The sequence below is a fragment of the Geospiza fortis genome, unplaced genomic scaffold (genome assembly GCF_000277835.1).
Source record: "Geospiza fortis unplaced genomic scaffold, GeoFor_1.0 scaffold78, whole genome shotgun sequence".
In the NCBI taxonomy this organism is placed as follows: domain Eukaryota; kingdom Metazoa; phylum Chordata; class Aves; order Passeriformes; family Thraupidae; genus Geospiza; species Geospiza fortis.
In genome coordinates this window covers 1,115,856-1,126,156 of record NW_005054339.1, presented here as the reverse complement: position 1 = coordinate 1,126,156, position 10,301 = coordinate 1,115,856, and positions in this window count along the sequence as shown.

Sequence of the window (10,301 nt, the reverse complement as noted above, 5' to 3'; positions counted from 1 at the left end):
TTTCCCTACTCACAGCTCTGTTCACAGACTTGCCTTTCACCCATTGTACATCTCACATTACATTTATCCACTCCAGCAGTTTATCATGTCCTGTACACTCTTTACTTGAATTTTTGAGTCTTCTCTGGCCTGCAGTACCTGCCCTGGTTAAACACAGTAGAGGAAATCTAGGAAAGGAGAGAACAAAAATAGGTCAGTTAAAGTGCACTTGAGCACAGGTTTGGAAATACCATTTCAGTGCAGCTCATTTCTGGGCTCCTAGAGCCATGAGTACAAAGTACAGTCAAAGCGTATTTTGTGTGGTTGTGGCTTTTTTTCTAATAGTAATTTAGGGGTATTAAGTTCAGTTTGTCAGACTCTGTTTAAAAATTAAATTTAAAGAAGTGAATTCTCAGATTTCTTCTGGGTGTTAGCGGTGTTTGTGTATGAAACAGAGCATTCTACACAGCCTGCTTCTGCAGGAGGCCTTAAAAGCTGGGAAGTCCATGGGCTGATGGAGCTGTTAAACAGCATCATGCTGCATTCTTTAGAGGGTGGGCTGGTTCCCTGCAGCAGACAGGTGCTAGGTGGCCCTCTAAGAGTGCCAGTGGCTGGGCTGCAGAAGGCAGTGTGCTTTTTTTCTTGGAAGCATCAGTCAGTCCCTTGTCCGAGCCCTGAGCAGGACAAATCCCCCGCAAGACAGACTATTGGTCTAATCCAGTAGGACAAATGTTAAATTCCTATACTTTCCACTAAAACACTTGCATTTCTATGTATTTACATTGCATACTGGTTATATATCTTGGAAAATCACATGGTGCTGCTGACCTTTTCATAAAAGGAAAAATTGCTGTTCTCCCAGGAGGCTGGATGTTCCTGTCAGACTCGCATCCGAGGGAATGTGCTGCTGTAGTACAGTGTGTTCTTGGTGCTGTACACACATTGGCCTGGGCTCCTTTTGGTACAGAAGCACTGCAAAGCTCTTTGGAGGTTTTAAGGAGCCTGGCTGTGGAGCCCTGGGCCGTGTGTGTGCTGCCTGAGGGCAGGAGGCCGAGCTGGCACTGGCAGAGGCCCAGGCACGTGAGCTGCTCCCTGGAGCCACAAAGGCTGAGGCTTCACTTGGCATTCTACACCAGCCAGTATCTAACATACACTGAATTTTCTGGGAATTTACTGGGTCCTGGGGACTGTATCAAAATGGTGATTTGATTCCTGAGGTGATGCTGTCAGAGGGGGTCTTTGTGTGCTTTCAGGACCCTGCAGAGTGTGGTTGTGTTTGTGCTCATATCTGTGTTTTGGGAGCTGCTGGATGTGCGGTATCTGCTGCGGTGACACTGCCCTTCCCTGAATAGGAGCCGCTTTGGCAGAGCCCTGAAGGTGGAGCTGCGGTCCCAGTTTAGCTGTGTCCATGCTGGAGGCACTCCTGCCTCAGCCTTCCCACTTTGGGCAAGGTGCAGGCCCAGGGAGAGGCAGAACTGGGGTCAGCAGAGTGTAGGTGCAGCTGCAAATGGGGCTGTTCCTGTACTGGGGAAACAGAACTTCCACAATGGGCTTGGGAGGCTGGAAGGGGACTCAGCTGAGACAGGAGTGGGGTTGTACATCCTACTGTGAATAGGAGGCCCAAAGCTCCCCTAGGACTGGAGGTCAGAGATAGATCCCATTCTTCTTCTGGTGCAATGTCCATGTGAGCACCCCAAAGTGCAAGCACTGACCGTGCTCTCAGTCTCCACCTGAGATATGGGGTGAAAGGGATTTTACAGGGACCTTAGAGGCAAACATTTCTCCTCACAGTGTTCTCTGCTGAGCCTTTGCTCTTGTAGGGCTGAGGCTGCTTTCCATGGGAGGAGCTGACAGACACAGAGGGACTGCATTAGGGTGATACAGGGCATCTCTGGGGTCCCACATGACTCTGTGTGTGTGGATTACTGGCCAGCACTCAGTTCCTCAGTGTAGGGCCATAGATCAAGATGGCTTGGAAGGGAACTTGACTGTCATCTAGCCCAATTTCCCCATCCAAGTAAGCATCAACTTGCCTTACATCATTCCTGACAAATGTTTGCCCAGCCTGACCCAGAGGCTCCCATTGCTGGTAAGGACTTTAGCACGCAATCTGTCCTGATGCTTTGTGGTTCTGTCTGCTAGAAAGTTTTCTTTTGTCATGGCAGCTCTGCTGTGACTAAAGCGGAACACTTCTGAGCACTTCTGAGGTGGAGCACAGCTGTCTCTTTCCTTAGAGCACCTTCCATGTCGTAGTCTGGTCTCATATTTCCTCACAGTCTTCATTTCTGGGACAAAGAACTCCAGCACTTCTTTCTGTAGGCAACTTGCACATCCTTCCTTCCCTGCTTGTGAAATGTAAGGGGGGACCATGTGTGCTTTTTTTTTTTTTTTTGGTCTGGGAAAGTTACCAAAAAGTGTATTTAAATTTTAATAAGCTACAATCTTGATGAACAAATAAGAAGGCTTCTCTCTCTCACACTCAAAAAGATTATGAGGTACCAAGAGAGATTTAATCCAGTTTCCAGGCTATTTCCTTTTCCATAGATGTTTTGAGATGCTTTGAGTTCAGTATCAGAAGTTTCAGATGATGTTCTGTGGAGGATCATGTCACAGTCCTTCTCTGTTTCTTTTCCTTGGCAGCTGCTGGCCAATCTCAGTGTGGTCCATCCAGTCTCTGGTGAGCACAGGGGCGTTTTGATGAAATTCATCTCATCTGCTGCTTGGTGACAGGACTCAGCACTCTGCTGCAGTGTGATAAACCAGATTGGCTGTGCTGCTTTCCCCTGCAAACCCAGAGGATGTGAGAGTGAGCAGAGCACCAGCAGTCACTTCTCTGCAGCGAGTGCCTCTCTGAGCACAATGAGAGTGGGACAGGGGCTGCTGCAGAGGGCTGGGAAGGTGCATCCTGTGCACAGTATCCACTGCTGCTCTGACAGTGCTCGAGTGTCAGATGTGCTGTGCTGCAGACAGGTGCAGAGAAGTGCTGCCACATATTGTGGTCTCTGTGGTTTGTCTCCTTAGTGTGGCTGATGTCAGAACTGTAGCTTTGTTTAAGTGGCAGCTTCTAGCTCTAGAGATCTGCATCATCTGCTCCCTTCACCAGCACACCTGAATGGTCACCCTTCCACGTTTTGTGTGCTCATCTCAGCATTTTGGGCAGAGTGGGCATGGATGTGTGATTTCAGAGGCAGCTGCCCTGTCAGCATTACAGAGATAACCATGAGCAGGGTTACTCCAGGGTGGAAGGCCTTAGAACCGCTGCATGTGAACAAACTGCTGCCTGGGGAGGAAGGAGCCTTGGCCCTATTCCATGTTTGCTCTGGGTTCAGCTTGCTTCAAAGGTCTACAGAAGTAGTTTCACACTTCATCCTTTCTTTTGTGACAGTTGGGATTTTCTGAAGTCATCCTGTCCATGGCAAGGTGTCACTATAAGAGACAAAATAACACAATGTGGACACGCTGCTGTTTTTAAGGTAAAAAAGGAAAGTTTATTTTCTGACTTCAACATTTATAGATTTCCAAAAGTGACAGTGGATTGGAGGGTGAAAGTGCCACCTCTCCGATGACACTGGACAAACCAACAGTTCATCAAATTTTTCTTCCTGCATAAAAGAATGCAAAACAATAAGTTATTTACAGAAAGCGTGTGAGAAAGTTCATTACAAGAATGTAAACATTAGAAGGCTTAGAAAACCTTAAAAAAGCAGGGTGACAGCAGAGATTCTCAGGTCCTGGGCTGAAATTTGCAACATGGAAAAGAAGAGTTTGCCATCCAAATATCCAGTGACAACAGGTGTGGTGAGAAGCTGAGGCACAGCAAAAGAAGAGCCATAGAGTCACAGCAAGAGCTCAAATGCTCTTTTGGCAGTTCAGGCAAACCCAGCTGTAGCTGTACTTCTTCCTTCTTTTACTGATATTTTAAATGGTGTCCATCCCAGCTGTTCCTTGGAAGGATGATGGTGCCTCGAGAGCAGAAAGCAGAGATTGTTATTCCTTGATATGGAGAATGTTACCAAGAAATGTTTGATTTTGAGAGCTGTGGTGTTGGGATGTGACAGGAGGGTCATTTTCACAGTGTGTTACTGGCACAGCCATTGCTAAATGCTGCACAACCTGGAGGCACACCAATAGCAGATTGTTTGGAGGAAGGGGGAGGTGAAGAAAACATGACATGAAGCTCATCTAGGGAAGACAAGATTCTTGGGAATGAGTGTGTTAAAATGAAGCTGAGGTTTTATCACCAAAGGGGTTTCAGGGACAGACAAAGGTGATACAGAGACTCCATCATTAGAAGACATGAAAAGGCACTTGATTATTAGAAATCCACAGTTCTTATAGAAACAATGGTGGTCGTCAGACCTGATTGGCCTTTAGGAATCTTCTCTCATCTATTGGTCAAGAAGGGACAACTCCTTCTTGTAAACATCTTTGACAGAGATTGCCTGCCAGGTGCAGAGATTGAGATAGTAATTGTTTTAATTCTTTCTTTGAGCTTTCTCACAGCTTCTCACAGCTTCCCAGGAGAATTCTGGGAGAGCTATGTCTCTGTTCAGAGGATATGTGATTACCACAAGGTTTTAGTAGGGAAGGTCTGTGCTGTCACATTCCTGCTTTGCCACTCTGAAATCATAAGTAGAAGTGTGGGACTGAGTCTCTACAAAGTGCAAGTTGTATATAGGAGGCAGACTGAGCATTTCTGCTTGATGCCTGCACTTCAGCAGGTGAGTGCAGCCCCTTCTGCAGTGTGGGAGGATTCCTGGTGGACCACAGGTGATGGCAAGCAACAGTGGACAGAGCACAGCACTCCTGTTCATCAAGAGAGGAGCACTGAATGTGTCACAGATGCCACTGGCCTGAGTTTCTATAAACGCAGTTTCTGTGGAAGTTGCCAGGCTGGGTGTGAATATAAGGAAGGCAGAACTCTTGCTTCTCAAGGCATGTCCTCAGCAGTGGGAGATTTTTGATTCCCACTTTACATCAGCTGCTGCATACAGTTTTAGGTCCCCACTTGCTGCTTCTCCCTTTCTTGGTGGTCAGCTTGTCTCCCATGTTCTGTATTACACAGCAGCATGCTCACAGTGGGACATGTCCACCAGCTGGGTAGCACAGTGCCTGTGCCCATGGAGTCCTTCCCTTGGCAGCCTGAGCTGCTGCAGGAGCTGCAGTACCCAGCAGTGCTGCTGGGAGAGTGGCTTCTGCCATCCTCTCTCTTCCTACTGGAATACTCATGTGAGACTGTCTGGAATATGAACACAGTTGCTTGGGTTGTTGAAAAAGGCTTGAATTATTATAAAATTCCTGGCCTGGCATTTGGCTGATGATTAATTCCTTGGTTTTGCGTGGTACTTTGATGTTCCAGATGTAATCCCAGAACAGGCTGTTACAACTGTGTTGACCTCAGTGGAGCCATCAAAGTCATTCCAGTTGGCACACCTGGTGCTGTGTGTTATTTGTATTCTGTGAAACCAGCATCCAGTCATTGATTTAAGTCTTTCCAGGGACTGGAGCCTCTTAAGCTGTTAATCTTTTTTTCTCTCCTGTATTGATTGCTGTGCCACTTAACAGGAGTGACCTTCTCACCACACCTTTTGACTTTGAACTTGCTGCCTCTCTGGAATCCTTCTCTGAGCCTTTGCAGTTTGTGCTGTTTGTATTGCCACAGCGCTTAGAAACTCCTCACAGGTTGTTCCATTTCTCTTTTAAGTTTTCCCTTCTCTACTCCCCCGCCAGTATCTTGTTGTGTAACTCTCCCCTAGCCAATGCTGTTGGCTTGCATAGATAAATTTCTTGATGCTGGATAATTTGGAATAACCTTATGACAGAAAAATCCCCCTCCAAAATGCAGTTGTCTTGCATTGTCCTTCAGTGATTTGGCAGCTGGTGGGTTTGCTGGGTGGAGTCCTGGTGCTGGCATGTGCTCTCTCTGCTTGAGAAGAGCAGATTAAGCTCATACTTCCTTCAAACAAGGCTTCTTCATTTAATGTGGATGGGCAGCAGGCACTCAGGCTGAAAGTAGATTTTGTACTTTACCTTCCAGGTCAGTGGATTTTTTGTGGTGTTTGTGTCAGTGGCCCTTTGTTCAGCAGCACAACTTTTTCCACCTCAGTAACGCACATGAGGCACGTGATAGAGGTCCTGAGTTGTGCAATAAACTCCAGCAAATATATTGCCTGTTCCACTTCAGGGCTTGATTGTGTGCCCTATTGACCAGCAATAAAGCCAACAGTATAGAGGTAATTACTTCCTCATTTACTTCAGCTTTTCCATCCATGGTTGTTGCCTGTGGGGGGGAAAAAAACCCATAAGTACTATGAGAGGGAAAATTTTGTCTTTAGAGAGTGGTCCTGGTAACTTGTGAAAGCTGGATAACTTAATAACATTAGTCAAGTATTAACTTAAATATTTAATTTAGTAATGATGTAATTTTGTTGCTAAGGAGGGACAGGGTTATGGTCAGGGTAGTCACGAGCACAAAAATTAAAAGATGAAGGTGTCTAGATAAATGTCCTCTAGCCTGTTGGAGTCCTAATCACAAAACAGCTGCTTGGAATCCCATCTTTGCAGGGGTTGGTGCTTGCTGGCACTTTCCTCTGCAGAGTCTGGAAAGGCAGGAGGGGAGGCCCCATCCCTCACTCAATGCTGGGCCCTTTCCTGAGCCCCTCTGGAAGTTGTGGGCATGTGCCAGTAGAGCTGTGAGCATTCCCACGTGGATGGGGTGGGACATCCCACACAGAGCAGCACACTGCTCCCTGCCCAGCTGCTCTGAGCAGCCACTGGGCAGAGGGGTGAAGGGAACCCCAGCTCCCCTTCCTTCTCCAGTCTGGCAGTGCCTCACTGCTCCAGAGAGGCTCTGCTCAGCCTGGGGCCAGCTGTGCCTGCCCTGCTGTAACCTCCCTATTTGTGCTGTGGATCCCTGCAGAATTCCCTCCATCCAGATCCTCTTGGACTTTGTTCCCAGCAGAAAATCCTGCTCAGGCTTCTTGGAATTAGGGCACATGAGTCTAACTCAGAATTGCTGTTTCCTGGGAAGTTCTGATGCTGTAAAGATTGTTTGGCTTTTTTTTTTTTCTTTTCCCTGTAATCTGAATGAAATAATGTTTAAAATTTCCTATGAGGACACTGTGTCCCAGATTTTGAGTTTTGCTCTGGGATTTCTGAACTCTTGTTTTGAGCTATATCCATTTTAAGTTGTACTGCTTATGCTTCTTGTTGATTTGCTAACTAAAGCCTTGTAGCAGGTCACAGTATGTGTATTATATAAAAAAAAGGTAGTTACTTTTTTTTTTTATCAACAACAGCAGCTGCTTAATATGATTGAAACATCTCATTCCCTAGAACAAGAACTGCCTTGTTTGAAATGTCATGAGAATCTGGCACTGCAGTTACAACACCCAGCAATGGTTTAATCTAGAACGCTGGGTAACATTGTATTATGGAGTAAAGAGAAATTCATCTTTATGATATGAAAAGTAATCAAATACTTCAGTGTTTTTATCATGTTAGGACAAGGTAATAGTGATGCATGTGGGATAAAGACCTCTTTAAGATAAAATTTGGAAGTTATGGAATGGAGCTTCTTAGCTGCCAGAAGCAAGGCTGTTCCAAAGAGCTTTGGCAGGAGCTTTTATCAATGTTCTTTCAAAAAACAAATCAAAGAAAAGGTCTGTTCTTTAAGAAGCTCTTCCTAAGAAGTTGTTTTGCTGGGGTTTTTCTGCTGTCCTGTCCCAGGAAAGGCCTCTCCATTGCACACCTGAGTGCTGTTAGTAGAGAAGTCTTGGATGTTCTCATTTAAACCCAAGTCTCCACAGTGAAAATCTTGAAAATCCCCTCACTGCACCAGCTGCCCTTCCCTGGCTCTGCACTGCTTGTGGCACATCATGTCAGGTGTGAGGGAATTCAGGAATCCTCCTTCTCCCGAGGCGGGAATGTGCTGCTTGGCTGCTGTCCCTCCTGCCCCTCACAGGGGACAGGACAGCTGCTGTCCCTACCGGACTTCTTCATGCAGCCTCCTCCACCTGCAGGAAATGCCAAATGTCACCAGCCTGTTTCTCTTCTCCAGAGTGCTTCCCAAACATTCAGCACAAAGAAGTTCCAAAAAAACCCAGAATGTCCTGAGCAGGGAAGATGTAGGTAAAGAGTTTGTGATAATTGGGAGTGGGATTGTGACCCAGCCTCATCCCCAATGGATGCAGCTGTGAGCAGCAGGTGAGCAGCACTGACAGCAATGAGCCATGGAGTGCCCAGGGGCACTGAGCAACCACCAAAGGGAGCAGAGGGCACACAGGTGCAATGCATCAACGGGGGGGAATAAAAGGTTGGGCTAAGAACAAGAAGGGCAGATGCTTGCAGACTTCTGAAGTGCTATGATGTTATTCTGTATGGGCAGACCCCTGAAGCCTTCTGAAGAGGTAAGGTGTTGGGTTGAAGCCTTCTGAAATTGTATGGGGACACTCTGTGTATCCTGCCCATCTCAGCTGCAACAGGAAGATGGCTTGCATGGCTGGGAGGGCACAGAATTCATGGAGCCAGAGTTTCCTTTCCTGTCCTGCTTTACATTGAAATGAGATGTCTGGTGGGTGGGCCTTGGCTGCTCTTCTGGAGGAAGGTGTTTCTGTGGTTACCTTTTAGGCTTTGTCACTTTGACGCTGCTGGGAACCCATGGCCTGGGGAAACAAATTCCAGTGTGGATCCCAGAATGGGTGAAGAGTGTATCAGTCCTAAATTTATGCAGCTATTACACTGTGTAGTTAAAACAAAATGAACTGATACTGCAGAAGCAGCTTGTTTGTTACAAACAAATATGTTCTGTTCACAGAGGAGCAGGTCCGGGCTATGGAAGAATTTGTTTCCTAGGCTAACATCTGGGCCTAGCTATGTCCAAACTGATTCTTGAAGCATGTATGAAAATGCCTTTGCTTATTCTTAACTGGTGTTTCATATGCCACTGTTTCTAGCTTGGTTTATGCTAAAAGTGGATCTTTCAAAGGCTGGGATGTGGGAGACAGCACAGCTACGTACATGAGACTAAAAACTGCAGGGAACCTCCAGTGAAATGCAGGCAGCAGGGAGTTTGCCCATGAGTAGGGAACAGAAGTATCGTTTGCAGGGAAACCTGAGGGAAACTGAGCCTTGTTAGGAAAAGGATGTTCCCATTGTTCATGGCACCAGGGAGGGCTTAGTGGATGTGTGTGTTCAGCTGCATTTTAGAACTTGCACAGCCCAGGTAAAGGCTGTGAATGTCTGAGATTTGAGGGTCTAATAGAGACTCTGTCCTTCTGTCATCACTGCCTGAGCCAGAAAAGCTCCGGATTTAGAAGGAATGTATGGAGGAGAAGAGTCAGGGCTCACATGGCTGTAGGATGGTTTCAGGGAGACAGCCCTGCTGCAAACAGGGAGTTTAAACAAAGTGCAGGGGTGTGCCAAGAACTCTGTGTGGGGTTCAGCCTGAGAAATGGGCAGGTGCAGAAGGGGCTGGGAGGAGGAATGAGAGTCAGAAAGCCTGGCAAATGAGAGAAAACCAAAAGAGAGGAGTTTGCTTTGCCTATAAAACAAAGCCTGGGAAGGAATGGGTTGTCTCTCTGTAAACAATTGCCAAGTAAATACTAGAGGGGACGAAAAGTCCTTTGTAATAAAGATCAGTGCTGGCACAAGGACAAAGTGGTACAAATTTGCTATTAATAAACTTAGCCTGGAAATTAGATTTTCAGCCACTGGAGTGAGGTTCTGGACGAGTGTCTCAAAAGGAGAAATGGAAACCAAGGGAGCTTTGTAAAGGAGCTTGAGGAGCTTGCAGTAGCAAATTTTCTCTCTGATACAGTCTCATTTCATGTCATGCATGCAGATACCTCAGACAGCCTGGCCCAGCAGTCCAGCCAGGAGGGTGACTTGCAGGAGCAGGTGAAGCAGCTGTAATCAGGAATCAATAGCCAGGGTACACATCAGCTTCAGGAGAGGAGAGTTTCAGAGTAGCTGAGCTCTGCAGACATCCAGTTTTGACTGTGCCTAGTGGTTGGATTTTGTGAGTCCTACATCTGTAGTCTGCAGGGAGAAGGGATTTTCTTTCACTTTGCTTTTTCTGCAGTAATTGAAAAATGGAGTTAGAGACTTATCATTCTACAGAGACAAAAGTTTTCTCCTCAGTTGTCCAAACAATGCCTGTTCAGCTATGACAAGAATATCTTTGTTCTGAGCTGTTGTAGGATGTTTGACTTAGCAACACAGAGGCATTTGGAGAAGCTGCCTACATACAGTCTTCTCTCTTGGCAAATAGAAGAGGGAAATACAACAAACACTCCTCCCTAAGAAGTTGAAAGCATAGAGAA